The following is a 17,992-nucleotide window of genomic DNA, read 5'->3' as shown; positions in this document are numbered from 1 at the left end:
ATTGTTTATTGTGGAGGAGAGAGAAGCTCGGTGGAGCTCCATGTATTTTGTATCGCTGGGAATATTCCCTGTGTGCCTTGTATTTTCCAGTGCCCCTGTTTTGCGCACTGGAGTGTTTTTACTAGGGGTGTAACGATCCATCTACTACATCGATGTATCGATTTATATTCCTATGATCCAACTACATCGATCTGTGCTCGGCGAGTTGGCCTTTTGGACAACATATATCGATCTAACATCGTTTTAAAATGTAATAAATCGATTGTATCGATACTAGGAAATAACCCATTGGATTTAAGCACGTCAGACTTTATATGGATGTTTTTTCTTAGCACTTTTAATGATAAAGGCTTTAAACATTACTCGATTCAGTCTGCCTATCCGTGACGTCATCGCGCCAGCAGCAGCGCAAAGGCGCCAAGACAAGAAAGCATAGCATGGCGGATGACAGAGGAGAAGCCGACGAGCAAGAAATTATCAAGCCACCATTGCGGTCCTTACAAGAAACAGGAATCTAGGAAACTTCACCTGCACTGTCCAGTATCCAGGTATTTATTTCAGTCACACTGGTTGAATTTTTGGCTAAAAGGTTACTGAATCGATTTCAAGTCACTGAATCGTTTCGGATCGTATCGTTCTAAATGAACCAATATCGTCCTTGAATCGAATCGACAGCCACGAATCGTGATACAAATCGAATCGTTGTTAAAACGAATCGTTACACCCCTAATTAAAAACTACAAAAATATATTGTTTACATAAGTATTATAATAAACACCCTTTGCAATGAGACTGAGATGAATGAGATCAAGGTGATCATGGTTTAGACCAGGGTTCTTCAATTCCGGTCCTGGAGGGTCGAAACACTTCTGTTTTTTATTTCTACTTGGTAGTTAATTGGACTCACCTGGTGTCCAAGGTCTGAATTAGCCCCTGATTAGAAGGAGAGGATGAAAAACAGAGGTGTTTCGGTCCTCCAGAACCGGAATTGAAGAGCCCTGGTTTAGACACTCGCAGAGTAGAAAGACATTTTGTAAATGTGATCGTTCAGATGTTGTTTTTGCAACAATTGAACAAAAAACTGTTTTGGCTTTATCATTATGGGGAATTGTGAGTAGATTGATGAGGGGAAAAAAACAATTTAATCTATTTTACAATAAGGCTGTAAAGTAACAAAATCTCAAAAAAGTCAAGGGGTCTGAATACTTTCCGAATGCACTATATATAGACAGGTGTGTGCCTTTCCAAATCATGTCCAACAAACTTAGTTAGATAGAACCTGCTCTTACCCTGAGAAACAGATTTCCCAATCTTCTCCTCCTCTTCTTCATCTTTAATGATGACATTCAGCTCCAGTGTTTGACTGCAGTCTTCCAGCTTCACTGATGCCATCTCTGGATATTGCGATGCAAACTGGGCTCAACTGTCACATTTACATTTTTTTACATTTTAGTCATTTAGCAGACGCTCTTATCCAGAGCGATTTACATTTTAGTCATTTAGCAGACGCTCTTATCCAGAGCGACTTACAGGAGCAATTAGGGTTAAGTGCCTTGCTCAAGGGCACATCGACAGATTTTTCACCTAGTCGGCTCGGGGATTAGAACCAGCAACCTTTTGGTTACTGGCACTACGCTCTTAACCACTAAGCTACCTGCCGTCACAATCAGGACCCAGTGACTGTATGTTTGGACTCAGTGTGGAAGGAGAGAGGCAGGCTGGGTTTCTCCTCACTGTTGATGTTACCGGCCTCAGACTTATCTGAATCTGCTAGTAGTAATATAGAGCACAGACACAAAAGTTAGTGTTGACAGTTCTGGCAATATCTTTATTCTCAAAAAATATTTTTTTCCTTGTTCAATTATCTAATTCAGTGCTGTACTTGGACTGAAATAGGTGCCAATTCTCATTTTGGGTGTCGGTACCGTTTATATTAAGGAGCAGGAGCTCCACAAAACTTTTTAGCTAATAGCTAACCTATAGTAGATAAATGCATACATGACTCAAAATCCATTTAGTACAAGGTTACAGTTTGTTTTAGACAGCACTGTGTGCTAATTTCCTGAATAACCTTGTCTTCACTGTATTACTTCAATCAAAAAACAATTGTATTTCCTGGTCACACCATAGCAACATTTATTGATAAAAACAGAAACTACTGAATGTGTCTGAATATTAGTACACATGTAGAAAACTGATAATCATTACATTCAGCTTCAAAACAGTAGTGCGACCGTGATATTGTCTCTATCTGATGCACCCGCACTGTCCTCACTGAAGTCCGTTGACGCTGACCGAGAGTAGCCACCATTTTACCAGCTTGGGAATTTTACACAAAAGCAATAATATGCTAAACGAACTCAGAAATCTCAAATAAATTGATTATTTATTAAACTAAAATGAGAAAATTATGTACATTCACTCAGACAAACCCAAAATCTCTAGCTATGTGACTTGTAAAATAGTTTTTATCACGTTCTTTCACTCAATCGGTTTGACACAAAAATAACACATCAAACCTTTACCAAACGTGATAATACCTTAACGGATGTGTTAACTAGCATGGTATGACATGTTCTTTCGACAGAAAGTTTAATCGTGCTATTACATACCTGTAGTAATAAATAGAAACGGACACAAAGGTTATCTTCTTGACTGCACAGTCCTGGCGCTTTCTTAAGTGTGAAGAACGTGGGATGGGCGCGCCTGCCGGAACTTCCTGTTCCCCCACTACTACTGTGCAACGGTCCGTGCATTTCAGGATCCTTGGGACGGCCCTACCAGTGTTGCCAACTAATTTTCAGGAGAAGTTGCTAGAGCCAGGTCGATTTGTTGCTAAAAGTTGCTCAATAACGTTGTGATGTCTTTGCGTGATGAAGTCATTACGTAATAACGTAAAACTGCATCATTACATAGAATACACAATAACGTTAATCAAATTGACTGGCCATCTCCGCGACAAATATGATTTGACATTTGTTAGTTTAGATTTGTTTGTTTATTATCATATATTTGTATTTGTAAAAGTAATATAAACACATAACATTTATATGATCAGATATTTTTATTTATAAACACAACACATTGAATTATTGAACAATTACACATTACACATTATTGAACAATTACATTTGATTTATATTCTTATTAACTAGTAGTGTATTGGTAGTTAGTAAACATGCTACCTAACTGATCAACAATTATAGGTACAAGGTAATAACAAGGTATATATGCTATCTTATTGAACAAGCAACTTAACTCAAATAATGATGTGCGCTAGGCATCTCTCTCCAGCTCTGGGCCCTTGGCATCACTGGGCCCTACCCCATTACATGAGAACAGGGTATCTGCCGCTGCCTCCTCCTCCTCCTCCGGGACACTTCTACTTTGCATAGATTTGATCAATCTGTTGATTGTGGCCTGTGGAATGTTGTCCCATTCCTCTTCAGTGGCTGTGTGAAGTTGCTGTATATTGGTGGGAACTGGAACAAGCTGTGGTACACGTCAATCCAGCCCTCCCAAACATGCTCAATGGTTGACATGTCTTGTGAGTATGCAGGACATGGAAGAACTGGGACATTTTCAGCTTCCTGGAATTGTGTACAGATCCTTGCGACATTGGGCCCTGCATTATCATGCTGAAACATGACGTGATGTCGGCAGGACAATGGGCCTCAGGATCTTGTCATGGTATCTCTGTGCATTAAATTTGCCATTGATAAAATGCTATTTTGTTCCTTCTCTGTAGCTTATGCCTGCCCATACCATAACCCTGACATGAACACGGGGTACTCTGTTCACGACATTGACATCAGCAAACCGCTCGCCCACACACCACCATACACATGGTCAGCAGTTGTGAGGGTGGTTGGGCATACTGCCAAATTCACTAAAACAAAGTTGATGGCGGCTTATGGTATAGAAATTACCATTAAATTATCTGGCAACAGCTCTGGTGGACATTCCTGCAGTCAGCATGCCAGTTGCATGCTCTCTCAAAACTTGAGACATCTGTGGCATTGTCAGTGGTAGAAAAAGCACCCAATTGTCATACTTGAGTAAAAGTAAAGATACCTTAGTAGAAAATGACTCAAGTAAAACTGGAAGTCACCCAGTAAAATACTACTTGAGTAAAATTCTATAAGTATTTGGTTTTAAATATACTTAATTATCAAAAGTAAATGTAATTGTTAAAATATACTTCACTATCAAAAGTAAAAGTAAACGTATTAATCATTTCAAATTCCTTATTAAGTAAACCAGATGATACCATTTTTTATTTTAAATTGTATTTATGGATAGCTGTCACGATCGTTATGAGAAGCGGACCAAGGCGCAGCGTGGTAAGCGTACATCTTTATTAATTAACGTACTTAACACACACGAACAAAACAACAAACCAAACGATACGTGAAGTCCTAGGTTATACACCAAAACAAACCTTACGGAACAAGATCCCACAATAAACAGTGCTAAACAGGCTGCCTAAGTATGGACCCCAATCAGAGACAACAAGCTACAGCTGCCTCTGATTGGGAACCACCCTGGCCAACATAGAAATACACGAACTAGATCAACAACATAGAAAATACAACATAGACACTACACACCCTGGCTCAACATTTAAGAGTCCCCAGAGCCAGGGCGTGACAATAGCCAGGGGCACACTCCAACACTCAGATATCATTTAAAAACTAAACGTGTTTAGTGAGTCCACCAGATCAGAGGCAGTAGGGATGACCAGGGATGTTCCGTTGATAATTGCGTGAATTTGACAATTTTTCTGTCCTAAGCATTCAAAATTGAACGAGTACTTTTGGGTGTCAGGGAAAATGTATGGAGTAAAAAGTATATATTTTTCTTTCGGAATGTAGTGAAGTAAAAGTTGTCAAAAATATAAATAGTAAAGTACAGATACCCCAAAAAATGACTTAAGTAGTACTTTAAAGTATTTTTACTTAAGTACTTTACACCACTGGGCATTGTGTTGTGTGACAAAACTTCACATTTTAGAGTGTCTCCCTTATGGGGTATCTCATATATCCCAGCTTTACATAGGGTGGTAGATAGGCTTACCCTGGTGTAACGTTTTGATAACAATGTAAATCTCTCTAGGACAAGGTGACTTTGATCAATATATTCGCCTGCATTTACCCCGGAACTTAAAAAACGGCCCTTTTCTAAAAATAACATTTCATGAAATAACTCTAAAAGTGTAAACTGTAGCAATTTATTTCCCTTTATAGCTTATTAGCCTAATCATGACCTTCATCCATGCTGGAATATCCATCCACGACCCATTTTCAATGCCCTGGCTGAGGGAAGGAGGTTCTCACCCAAGATTTGACGGTACATGGCCCCGTCCATCGTCCCTTTGATGCGGTGAAGTTGTCCTGTCCCCTTAGCAGAAAAACACCCCCAAAGCATAATTTTTCCACCTCCATGTTTGACGGTGGGGATGGTGTTCTTGGGGTCATAGGCAGCATTCCTCCACCTCCAAACACGGCGAGTTGAGTTGATGCCAAAGAGCTCCATTTTGGTCTCATCTGACCACAACACTTTCACCCAGTTCTCCTCTGAATCATTCAGATGTTCATTGGCAAACTTCAGACGGCCCTGTATATGTGCTTTCTTGAGCAGGGGGACCTTGCGGGCGCTGCAGGATTTCAGTCCTTCACGGCGTAGTGTGTTACCAAATGTTTTCTTGGTGACTATGGTCCCAGCTGCCTTGAGATCATTGACAAGATCCTCCCGTGTAGTTCTGGGCTGATTCCTCACCGTTCTCATGATCATTATAACTCCACGAGGTGAAATCTTGCATGGAGCCCCAGGCCGAGGGAGATTGACAGTTATTTTGTGTTTCTTCCATTTGCGAATAATCTCACCAACTGTTGACACCTTCTCACCAAGCTGCTTGCCGATGGTCTTGTAGCCCATTCCAGCCTTGTGTAGGTCTACAATATTGTCCCTGACATCCTTGGGGAGCTCTCTGGTCTTGGCCATGGTGGAGAGTTTGAAATCTGATTGATTGATTGCTTCTGTGGACAGGTGTCTTTTATACAGGTAACAAGCTGAGATTAGGAGCACTCCCTTTAAGAGTGTGCTCCTAATCTCAGCTCGTTACCTGTATAAAAGACACCTGGGAGCCAGAAGTCTTTCTGATTGAGAGGGGGTCAAATACTTATTTCCCAATTTAAATCATTTTTGACATGCGTTTTTCTGGATTTATTTTGTTATTCTGTCTCTCACTGTTCAAATAAACCTACCGTTAAAATTAGACTGATCATTTCTTTGTCAGTGGGCAAACGTACAAAATCAGCAGGGGATCAAATACTTTTTTCCCTCACTGTATGTTTGTGAAAGTGATGAGTATTGACTTTTCTCAATGTTAAAACAGAGCATAGGAATTGTAGTTTACACAGAGCCAAATGTGGACGAATGTAATGGCTGAAAACCCTACATAGGGAGAAGGGATTTTGAGAGCTACTGCACTGCCGGCACTGAAGTCCATTAATGGGCATATAGCAGCTATTTCTCAATGCTTGAAATGCATATAATATTAACTTGAGCACCCCCATAAAACATTCACAAATTACAAACTCATAAATCCATTTTTATAATACTGTAATATTGTTCTAAAAGTTGGGTTTGAGGTTCTCCAAATCAAATACTAAAACATATAGTCCAACTTGGTTCGCACCAGTTTACCATGGACTGTAGGCTACAGCAGGCTCACCATTTACGATCTTGCTTTAGGGCCTTTCCGGCCGTCTTCGTGGTTATATGCAGGAAGCATAAATTGTACAATTGTAAGCTAATAAATACTTTTCCAACAGAGAACTCATGAATATTTATGCAATAAGGCCCGAGGAGGTATGTTATGGTCAATATACCACGGCTAAGGGCTGTTAGGCACGATGCACTGCCTGAGTCGCCTAATTGCTATTATAAACTGGTTACCAACATATGTAGAACAGTAAAAAATATATATATATATTTAGTCATACCTGTGGTGTACGTCTGATATACCACGGCTTTCAGCCAATCAGCATTCAGGGCTCGAACAACCCCGACCACCCAATGTATATTTACTACAGTAAAATAATATACTGCACCAACTACATAAATATCTGATAGGGGCCATTATCTTCTATGTGGACTTTAAACGAACATCAAAATGGAGGACACCATTTTAACAGCTCGTAAGATTATACATGTTTACACAAAACCAATAACATGAAAAACGAACACACACTGTTTTACATTAAAGGCCATACCCTGTTCAAAGGCACTTCAATATTTTCTTGCCGGTTCACCCTCTGAATGGCACACATACACAACCCATGTCTCAATTGTCTCAAGGCTTAAAAATCCTTATTTAACCTGTCTCTTCCCCTTCATCTACACTGATTTAAAGTGGATTCAAAAGGTAACATCAATAAGGCATCATAGCATTCACCTGGTCAGTCTGTCATGGAAAGAGCAGGTGTTCCTAATGTTTTGTACATTCAGTATATATTTTAGTCGACGCATGTCATGTCTGATATACATGAATAAAAGTGTTATTCACCCTGGACATGAGACTTGATTTCTGAACTTTAGAATTATAAGCTCTAAGTGTCTGAACTTTTGAGTCATATGCTATAAGCTATGTCTTGGTTGATAAAGTCTGCATGTTTGTTTAAGTTACCATAGTAAAAATGTGAAGACCAACATGCTATGAAAAAGTTATTTTGCATTTAGTCATCCCCCAAATGTGACCATTGAAAGCCTTGACCGTTGCATCCTTCCTCAGGGAACGGCCTGCTGGCATCTGGCAACAGGGTGGCATGTTTTTTGATGTGCTGCTCTGGAGTTCCATGTCTCAGCAGACACCTGGGGACAGGGGGAAGAACAGTCTGGGAGACTTTTAGAGGGAGAGAGCATGAGTTCTGAAGTACAGTAAACCCAACCAGGGACCCTGGATTATCTGCTATATTACACAGACAGCAGTAGTGAAGACCTTGATTATCTGCTATATCACACAGACAGCACTAGTGAAGACCTTGATTATCTGCTATATCACACAGACAGCACTAGTGAAGACCTTGATTATCTGCTATATCACACAGACAGCACTAGTGAAGACCTTGATTATCTGCTATATCACACAGACAGCACTAGTGAAGACCTTGATTATCTGCTATATCACACAGACAGCACTAGTGAAGGCCTTGATTATCTGCTATATTACACAGACAGCACTAGTGAAGACCTTGATTATCTGCTATATCACACAGACAGCAGTAGTGAAGGCCTTGATTATCTGCTATATCATACAGACAGCAGTAGTGAAGACCTTGATTATCTGCTATATCACACAGACAGCACTAGTGAAGGCCTTGATTATCTGCTATATTACACAGACAGCACTAGTGAAGGCCTTGATTATCTGCTATATCACACAGACAGCACTAGTGAAGGCCTTGATTATCTGCTATATTACACAGACAGCACTAGTGAAGACCTTGATTATCTGCTATATTACACAGACAGCACTAGTGAAGACCTTGATTATCTGCTATATTACACAGACAGCACTAGTGAAGACCTTGATTATCTGCTATATCACACAGACAGCACTAGTGAAGTTGCATCAGCAGTGGCGGCTCCTGAAAAAATTCTCAGGGGGGGGCAATTTTTCTGATGATTTAGGTGACCTACACACATTTTTAAAAAGATATGTCCAGCAACAACATGAAGACAGGGGCAGCATATAAGTCAATACCAGAAGCATTTATTGACTGATCTCAAAAGTGTTGGCTTACAAAATCAAAATAAGTTATCACAGTAAAAATAATCAAGGGTGTTCTTTCACATTCCTCAACACTGCATAAACAATATGCATTTCCATAAACAAATGAAATATCAGCTGAAAATACAGCATCTTGGTATTTGTTCAGATTGCAGGATCAACAAGAGCTTTTACCACATTTTTTGCCTCATGGTTGAATTGGAAATATGTGCACCTGAGCATAATTCACAACAAGCAAGCAGGAGCTTTTGATAGAGGCTACTGAAAACATTGATGCAAGTTATTGGTGATAAGACATTTTTATAGACTTCCATATTCTGCCCTCTTGTATAGATTTGTGAAAATGAACAGTGATAGACATTTTGCCTGAAAACAGAATTTGAAAGTAATTTCTAGAAAAGGTAAACACAGCTATCTGTATGGCTTTGTAAAAATGAACAACCATATTCTGGCCAATTTTATAGATTTGTAAATATGAACAACCATATTCTGGCCAATTGTATAGATTTGTAAAAATGAACATGAACAGATTTTTTTTTTTTTTTTACTTAAAAAAAAGAAGAAAAATAACTATTTTAAACAACATCAACTGTGAACTGATTTGTGTGTGTGTGTGTTAAAGAGACAGACAGGGAGGGACAAAGAGAGAGAGAGGCTACATTACTTGTACTGAAACTGTTCTCTTCTCTGTTTCAATACAGCAAAGCGTTCAATGACTTTCTCATTGAAATCAGGCATGATGAGGACTAGTTCCCTCTCCATGGAAAGCATGGCCAGTGCATTCAGACGTTCCTGGCCCATTGAATTTCGCAGGAATGTCTTAACTCGTGTCAATGTTGAGAAACATCTCTCAGCTTCAGCTGTTGTCATGGGAGTAGTTATGAGGATGTTCAACAGAGTCACAGTCTCAGAGAACGTCTCCTGGAGGTTGTAGCTCATGAGAACCTGGTACAGTGCCAGTGCACCACAGCATCCCTTGAATTCAGGATTCTCATAGATCAGAGATAGTTCTGTCTTGAGCTTTGCCTTGCTCAGCATGGGGTATGCATTCACAGTGGCATTCAGAGCCTCATCAGGAAATGAATGGCAGTACCTTTCAAACATGTCTGCTTGCAGTAAGGTAGCACTCACAAGGTGGCCAGAGAAAGAGAACCTTTCTTTGGTGTGAACCAGGATGGTGTTGCAGACCTCTTCAGACAGCCTCTGCTTCTCCTCTTCTCTCAAAGCTGTTCTGGGTCTTTTGGCTCCTGTTGCTTCTTGCAGCTGCTGTTGAGAGGAGTCCCTGAAGGCAAACAGACCAATGTGTTTGTTGGCTTTGTACAGTATTGTTGTCTATGTGATGCACAGGTATATGCAATGTATCCATGTATAGTACAAATACTTCAGTTCCACTTAAAATGGGCAGGGATGCATAAAGTCTTTAGTGTTTAAGTTAGCCTTTGTGTCTCACATAGCCTGGATGTTCAGCACAGTATACAGTGGTGCTCATAAGCTTATGATCCCATGCTAAAGTTGACGAAAAAGAGGAATAAAAAAGAAAAGAAAATTGGTGTCCTTAAAGGTTGGATTTTCCAACTTTTTTAATTAAGTCATTAAGATCAATTTCCAAAAGATGATTTTTTTATTTTTGTATTCCTCTTTTTAGTCAACTTTAGAATGTGTTCATACACTTATGAGCACCACTGTACAGTACACATAGTATATAAAATAAGCTAGATTACACCACTGGCCATATATAATGAGAATAATGTAATTTCAAACACAAATGCAGTCTCCTTTCATGCATACATTTTCAAATAAAGCTCTGCTTTGAGAAAGATCGAATGATATTGTTTAATCTTACCTTATGGCCTGCACACTGCTTGTGAAGCTGTCGAGGGCACGTTTGACTGTCACGCTCTGGCTCCGGGACTTTCTATTTTGAGCCAGGGTGTGTTCGTTTTCGTTGTGTTCTGTTTTGGTTGGTTGTCTATTTGGTATGTTTCCTTGTTTGGTCAATGACTCCCAATCGGAGGTAACGAGTGTCAGCTGTCGGCTCGTTATCTCTGATTGGGAGCCATATTTAAACTGTGTGTTTTCACACTTGTGGTTGTGGGTTTTTGTTCCATGTTCCGTGTTTCTGTCAGTGCTTCTGTTGGACTTCACGATCGTGTTTAGTTTTGTATTTACGTGCTTTACTTATTAAAGTCATCATGTTCGCTCAACGCGCTGCGTATTGGTCTGCTCATTTTCAAGACGATCGTGACAGAAAAACCCACCACAAAAGGACCAAGCAGCGTATACAGGAACACCCGCAGGAGAGAACGCTGGTGGATGTCCTCCTCGGCTGGGGACATATTACGCAGGAGGAGGCCGTCCGGTACCGGAGGGCGATGAAGGGGGAGAACCTGGCAGGAGAGGAGCAACGGCGTCAGCAGGGCCATCGTCGGATGGAGGAGAGGCAACCCCCAAAACATTTTTTGGGGGGGCACATGGCTTGGGCGGCTGGGCAGCAGGCAGCTGCTACAGGACGTTTTGGAGAGGTGGTCACCGGGTGTTGGGAGGCAGAAGGCAGGTTGGCGAGGCCTGGAGGTAGAGCGGAACCAACTTCCCGTACTCAGGCATGGCAGCATGAGACGGGGCAGGTTCCGCGGTATGCGGAGCAGCGTACTGTGCCACGAGTGGTCCGGCACAGTCCTGTACGTCCTGTGCAAGCACCCCGCACGTGTCGTGCGAAGGGGGGGATGCAGCCAGGACGGAGTGTGCCGGATCTACGCTCGAGGTCTCCAGTGCCTCTCCGCGGTCCCGGATATCCTGCTCCCGTATCGCGTGCTGTCATGTCGGTACGGGTTCACAGCCCTGTACGTCCTGTGCGGATGCCTCACGCAGAGTGTGTGAGGGTAGGCATCCAGCCAGGACGGGTGGTGGCCGCTCTTCGCTCCAGGTCTCCTATCCGTCTCCACAGTCCAGTGAGGCCTGTTCCTGCTTTACGCACACAGCCTACGGTGTGCGTCGCCAGCTCAGCCCGGCCTGTTCCTGCTCCACGTACGAAGCCTACGGTGTGCGTCGCCAGCCCAGCCCGGCCTGTTCCTGCTCCACGTACGAAGCCTACGGTGTGCGTCGCCAGCCCAGCCCGGCCTGTTCCTGCTCCACGCACCAAGCCTACGGGGTGCGTCGCCAGCCCAGCCCGGCCTGTTCCTGCTTTACGCACAAAGCCTACGGTGTGCGTCGCCAGCCCAGCCCGGCCTGTTCCTGCTCCACGTACAAAACCTACGGTGTGCGTCGCCAGCCCAGCCCGGCCTGTTCCTGCTCCACGCACAAAACCTACGGTGTGCGTCGCCAGCCCAGCCCGGCCTGTTCCTGCTTTACGCACAAAACCTACGGTGTGCGTCGCCAGCCCAGCCCGGCCTGTTCCTGCTCCACGTACGAAGCCTACGGTGCGCGTCGCCAGCCCGGCCCGGCCTGTTCCTGCCACTCGCACCAAACCTACGGTGTGCGTCGCCAGCCCAGCCCGGCCTGTTCCTGCTCCACGTACGAAGCCTACGGTGCGCGTCGCCAGCCCGGCCCGGCCTGTTCCTGCCACTCGCACCAAACCTACGGTGCGCGTCGCCAGCCCGGCCCGGCCTGTTCCTGCCACTCGCACCAAACCTACGGTGCGCGTCGCCAGCCCGGCCCGGCCTGTTCCTGCCACTCGCACCAAACCTACGGTGCGCGTCGCCAGCCCGGCCCGGCCTGTTCCTGCCACTCGCACCAAGCCAAGGGTGCGAGTCGTCAGCCTGGTCCAGCCCGTTCATGCTACTCGCACCAAGCCAAGGGTGCGAGTCGTCAGCCTGGTCCAGCCCGTTCCTGCTACTCGCACCAAGCCAGGGGTACGAGACGTCAGCCTGATCCAGCCCATTCCCGCTACTCGCACCAAGCCAGGGATGCGAGTCGTCAGCATGGTGAGGCCCGTTCCGGCTCCACGCATCAAGCCTAGGGTGCGTATCGTCAGCCAGGTCCGGTCCGTTCCTGCCTCACGCGCCAAGCCAGGGGTGCGCGTCGTCAGTCCAGATCCTACCAGCTGGGTCAAATCGGACCGGGGGCGCTATGGGGGGATTGAAGTAGGGTGGTGGTCAAGCCCGGAGCCGGAGCCGCCTCCGAGGAGCAACACCCACCCAGCCCTCCCCTATTTTGGGGTTTTGAGGCGCGGTCACAGTCCGCGCCTTTAGGGGGGGGTACTGTCACGCTCTGGCTCCGGGACTTTGTATTTTGAGCCAGGGTGTGTTCGTTTTCGTTGTGTTCTGTTTTGGTTGGTTGTCTATTTGGTATGTTTCCTTGTTTGGTCAATGACTCCCAATCGGAGGTAACGAGTGACAGCTGTCGGCTCGTTATCTCTGATTGGGAGCCATATTTAAACTGTGTGTTTTCACCTTGTGGTTGTGGGTTTTTGTTCCATGTTCCGTGTTTCTGTCAGTGCTTCTGTTGGACTTCACGATCGTGTTTAGTTTTGTATTTACGTGCTTTACTTATTAAAGTCATCATGTTCGCTCAACGCGCTGCGTATTGGTCTGCTCATTTTCAAGACGATCGTGACATTGATAAAGACAGCATCGATGTCCTTCTTCTGTAGCTTCTGGTACAGAATGTCGACGTGGGGCATGATTTTGTGAAAAAGCCGCAGGAAAAAAATCTTCATCATGTAGCATCCTCACGTAGCCAGATGCCTCTCTCACGGTGGGCTGGTCAAATGAACCCAATGAACCCGTCCGAATGGCTTCAAAACATTCTATGAGGTCGTCTCGATTCTCGTAGACAGTGTTCACGACTCTGCTTTGTAGAAACCTGTTGAATTATTAAATTTGGTCTGGGAGGTCCTAATTGTTTCGTTGCCAATTTATCTTGATTTGTTCGCCGACAAAAAGGAACTTCTTTCAAAGAGACAATCGAGTTGCACTGAAGGCTAGCCATTTTGACAGTAGTAGTGAATTGATTGATGAGGCTACCCGCTCTTTTCTTAGTTACGTTCATGGTTATGTTACGTATGACGAAAGCGCGTAAGTGCAAGCCCTCAGAAACCCATAGAGATTGTATTGAAAGCTCTGATATTTGATTTTTTTTTATTTTACATTAGAGGCTATGAGAGACTTCTGGGCGATTTTCAACCTGACTGAAATCGCCCCAAAACGGGCGGGGACATTTGAAGCACGACTTTAGCCTGATTGGACATTTAGTGGCAGATCAGACGTCTAGATTAGAACACTGATAACTACTGTTGCCGTGATATAATTGATTAGAAAAAAAATCCCTTCCTTTTCCCGTTTGGCAGTGCGTCGCCCATATCGCCCTAATGAACACACCGCCCCTTTGTAATAGCATCAGTATACTATTACAAATGGAGCCTACTTCTCTGTGCTCTGGAGAGATGGCAGGTCATTGGTCAGAAGGCTCTGGAGGTCCTTTGAATGTTCTGTCTCTAGCACCTGGAGAGGGAGGGATAGAAGTACTGAGTGTGAATGAAAGCAAGAGAGTTAACCTGTAATAAGTATTACATTGCTGATTATTGAGGACTATAAGGGGGCCTTTAAATCAGATGCAGCAACTCAATGTGAGGAGTGTTGGGGGAGTTCTATCTTCATGTCTGTAATGTCCCCTCTTACTGGGCCAGCTCATTTTGCATGGCTCGGTACCCCAGATTGGTGGAGATTTCACATAAGGACCAATGGAATGGTCTAACATACTAGCCCACTCTCTCTGACCCCCAAGCCCTCACCCATGACCTCCCATTGGCCCAGGGCCCCCTGTCTAACCCTCTAATCACAGTTTCTCTGACAGGAAGTTACTCCAGTATTAAGGTTTATGGTGCATAGGGCTTCTCCACTCCTTATGAGATGACAAACCTGCATGGATTAGCAAAAGAAAACATGGCACCTGTATTTAGACAATTGTAGTCAAGACAGCCACAGTTTACACAGGAGTGTCCAGGTTCCAGCACTCTACTAACACTTCACTCAACTAATTGTGGTCTAAATGGAAGACCATGATTAGTTGAATGAGATGTTTGTGCTAGGCAGGAATAAAAACATGCACACAGTTCAGTCTCCTGGGACTAGAGTTGCAAAAATCCACCAACTTTCCCATAATCCCCAGGTTTTCCAGAAATCCTGTTTGAAGATTCCAGATTTACTGTTTATTCCCTCCTGATTCAGGAAACCTTCCAACCGGGTTTTCTGGAAAACAAGGGAATTTGGGGAAAGTTACCAGATTTTTGCAACTACCTGGGACAGAAATCACCAACGTCTGTATTATAGAACGAGCTTCCTAAGGAACAATGAGATGACAATTCTGCATGATATAGACAATAACGTGTGTGGATCTACATGTAATTGACAAAATAAAGGAAACACCAACATAGTGTCTTAATAGGGCGTTGAGCCACCATGAGGCAGAATAGTTTCAATGAACCTTGGCATAGATTCTACAAGTGTCTGAACTCTATTGGAGGGAAGCGACACCAGTCTTCCTCAAGAAATTCCATCCTTTGGTGTTTTGTTGATGGTGGTGGAAAATGCTGTCTCAGGAGCCGCTCCAGAATCTCCCATAAGTGTTCAATTTGGTTGAGATCTGGTGACTGTGATGGCCATGGCAAATGGTTTGTATAGTTTTCATCAAACGATTCAGGCACTCATGCCCTGTGGATGGGGGCATTGTCATCAAATGGGGGCCAAAAAAATTGCCTGCCCAGCATTTTGTATGCATGACGCGATGTTAATTGCTTAACTCAGGAACCACACCTGTGTAGAAGCACCTGCTTTCAATATACTTTGTATCCCTCATTTACTCAAGTGTTTGAATTGTTTTGCCCCTTTTTCTCCCCAATTTCTTGATGTCCAATTGCAATCCAATTATGATCTTTTCTCATCGCTGCACCTCCCCAATGGGCTCGGGAGAGGCGAAGGTCGAGTCATTTGTCCTCCGAAACATGACCTGCCAAACAGCGCTTCATAACGCCCATAACCCGGAAGCTAGCCATACCAATGTGTCGGAGGAAACACTGTTCAACTGACGACTGAAGTCAGCCTGCAGGCGCCCAGCCCGCCACAAGAGCGTGATGAGCCAAGTAAAGCTCCCCTGGGACAAACCCTACCTTAACCCGGATGTCGCTGGGCCAATTGTGCGCCGCCCTATGGGACTCCTGGTCACGGCTGGTTGTGACACAGCCTGGGATCGAACCCGCGTCTGTAGTTACGCCTCAAGCACTGCGATGCAGTGCCTTAGACCGCTGCGCCACTCAGGAGACCCTAGTTACCTGTATTTTTATCTAACGTGTGTGCCTTCCTGAATAAACTCCAGAATAAACCTGAAGAACAGGGAGATTTTCCTGATGCTCGGGTCACTGAAGTTCTACATCTGTCTGGGTGTTATGTGCTTACGTCTTTAAAATATGACTAGAACATATATTGTTAATTTCTAGAAATATATCCTTAGATACATTGATGAACTCAGTTGATAGTGGGAGTTAGCTATCTAGATAGCTATTCCCCAGCAGTTTCAACCTAGCAAGCTACCTAATGGCCTTTTTATAATCTTTATAGATAATACAAATATATGAAGTTTCCCCTCGCATCTAGAGCTACCTAATATAGCAAGCCAGTTGATAGTACAGTAGCTAGGATGAATGCAATGTGTGACATTAGTAGCTATATGGGTGACATTAGCTAACCTTAGATAATTGAGTGATGAAATCCAAAGAATGACATCACATCAGAAAAAGGTTTATAGCTAAACAGGAATTAATGAGTCTACCAATATAGATATCCACTGGCAAATCTTTACATAAATGATATCATCAAAAACATGTTGAAATAGCATTAGGCTGAATTATCTAGCTAGCTAGCTAGTCCCTTGCTGGGAGTCCACCATGTTGCAATGTGGCTACTGGCTAGGTACCAAACTGGTGATGTAATCATCATGTTGTATGGGTACTGCCTTCCATTTAGCCAATCAATGACATCATAAGAAAAAATACAGTAGTTGCATGATAAGAAATGGACGAGAAAAAACACAGCTCAATCAAAACCATCTAACCTATAGCGCTTTAGACACACCCACTCCTTTCCAGACGCCTACTACTTTCCTTTAGACACACCCACTCCTTTCCAGACGCCCACTACTTTCCTTTAGACACACCCACTCCTTTCCACACGCCTACTACTTTCCTTTAGACACACCCACTCCTTTCCACACGCCCACTACTTTCCTTTAGACACACCCACTCCTTTCCACACGCCCACTACTTTCCTTTAGACACACCCACTCCTTTCCAGACGCCCACTACTTTCCTTTAGACACACCCACTCCTTTCCAGATGCCCACTACTTTCCTTTAGACACACCCACTCCTTTCCAGACACCTACTACTTTCCTTTAGACACACCCACTCCTTTCCAGACGCCCACTACTTTCCTTTAGACACACCCACTCCTTTCCAGACGCCCACTACTTTCCTTTAGAAACACCCACTCCTTTCCACACGCCCACTACTTTCCTTTAGACACACCCACTCCTTTCCACACGCCCACTACTTTCCTTTAGACACACCCACTCCTTTCCACACGCCCACTACTTTCCTTTAGACACACCCACTCCTTTCCAGACGCCCACTACTTTCGTTTAGACACACCCACTCCTTTCCACACGCCCACTACATTCCTTTAGACACACACATTTAGTTTGTAAATGATGTCTGAGTGTTAGAGTGTGCCCCTGGCTATCCATAAATACAATTTAAAAAATAAAATGGTGTCGTCTGGTTTACATAATATAAGGAATTTGAAACGATTTCTGCATTTACTTTTACTTTTGATAGTGAAGTATATTTTAGCATTTACATTTACTTTTGATACTTAAGTATGTTTAAAACCAAATACTTTTAGACTTTTACTCAAGTAGTATTTTACTGGGTGACTTTCACTTTTACTTGAGTCATTTTCTATTAAGGTATCTTTACTTTTACTCAAGTATGACAATTGGGTGCTTTTTCTACCACTGACAATGCCACAGATGTCTCAAGTTTTGAGGGCGCATGCAACTGGCATGATGACTGCAGCAATGTCCACCAGAGCTGTTGCCAGATAATTTAATGGTAATTTCTCTACCATAAGCCGCCTCCAACTTTGTTTTAGAGAATTTGGCAGTATGCCCAACCACCCTCACAACTGCAGACCAAGTGTATGGTGGTGTG

The sequence above is a fragment of the Coregonus lavaretus genome, assembly GCF_964263955.1.
Source record: "Coregonus lavaretus genome assembly, contig: HAP1_SCAFFOLD_189, whole genome shotgun sequence".
In the NCBI taxonomy this organism is placed as follows: domain Eukaryota; kingdom Metazoa; phylum Chordata; class Actinopteri; order Salmoniformes; family Salmonidae; genus Coregonus; species Coregonus lavaretus.
Note: the sequence above shows the minus strand (reverse complement) of the source record.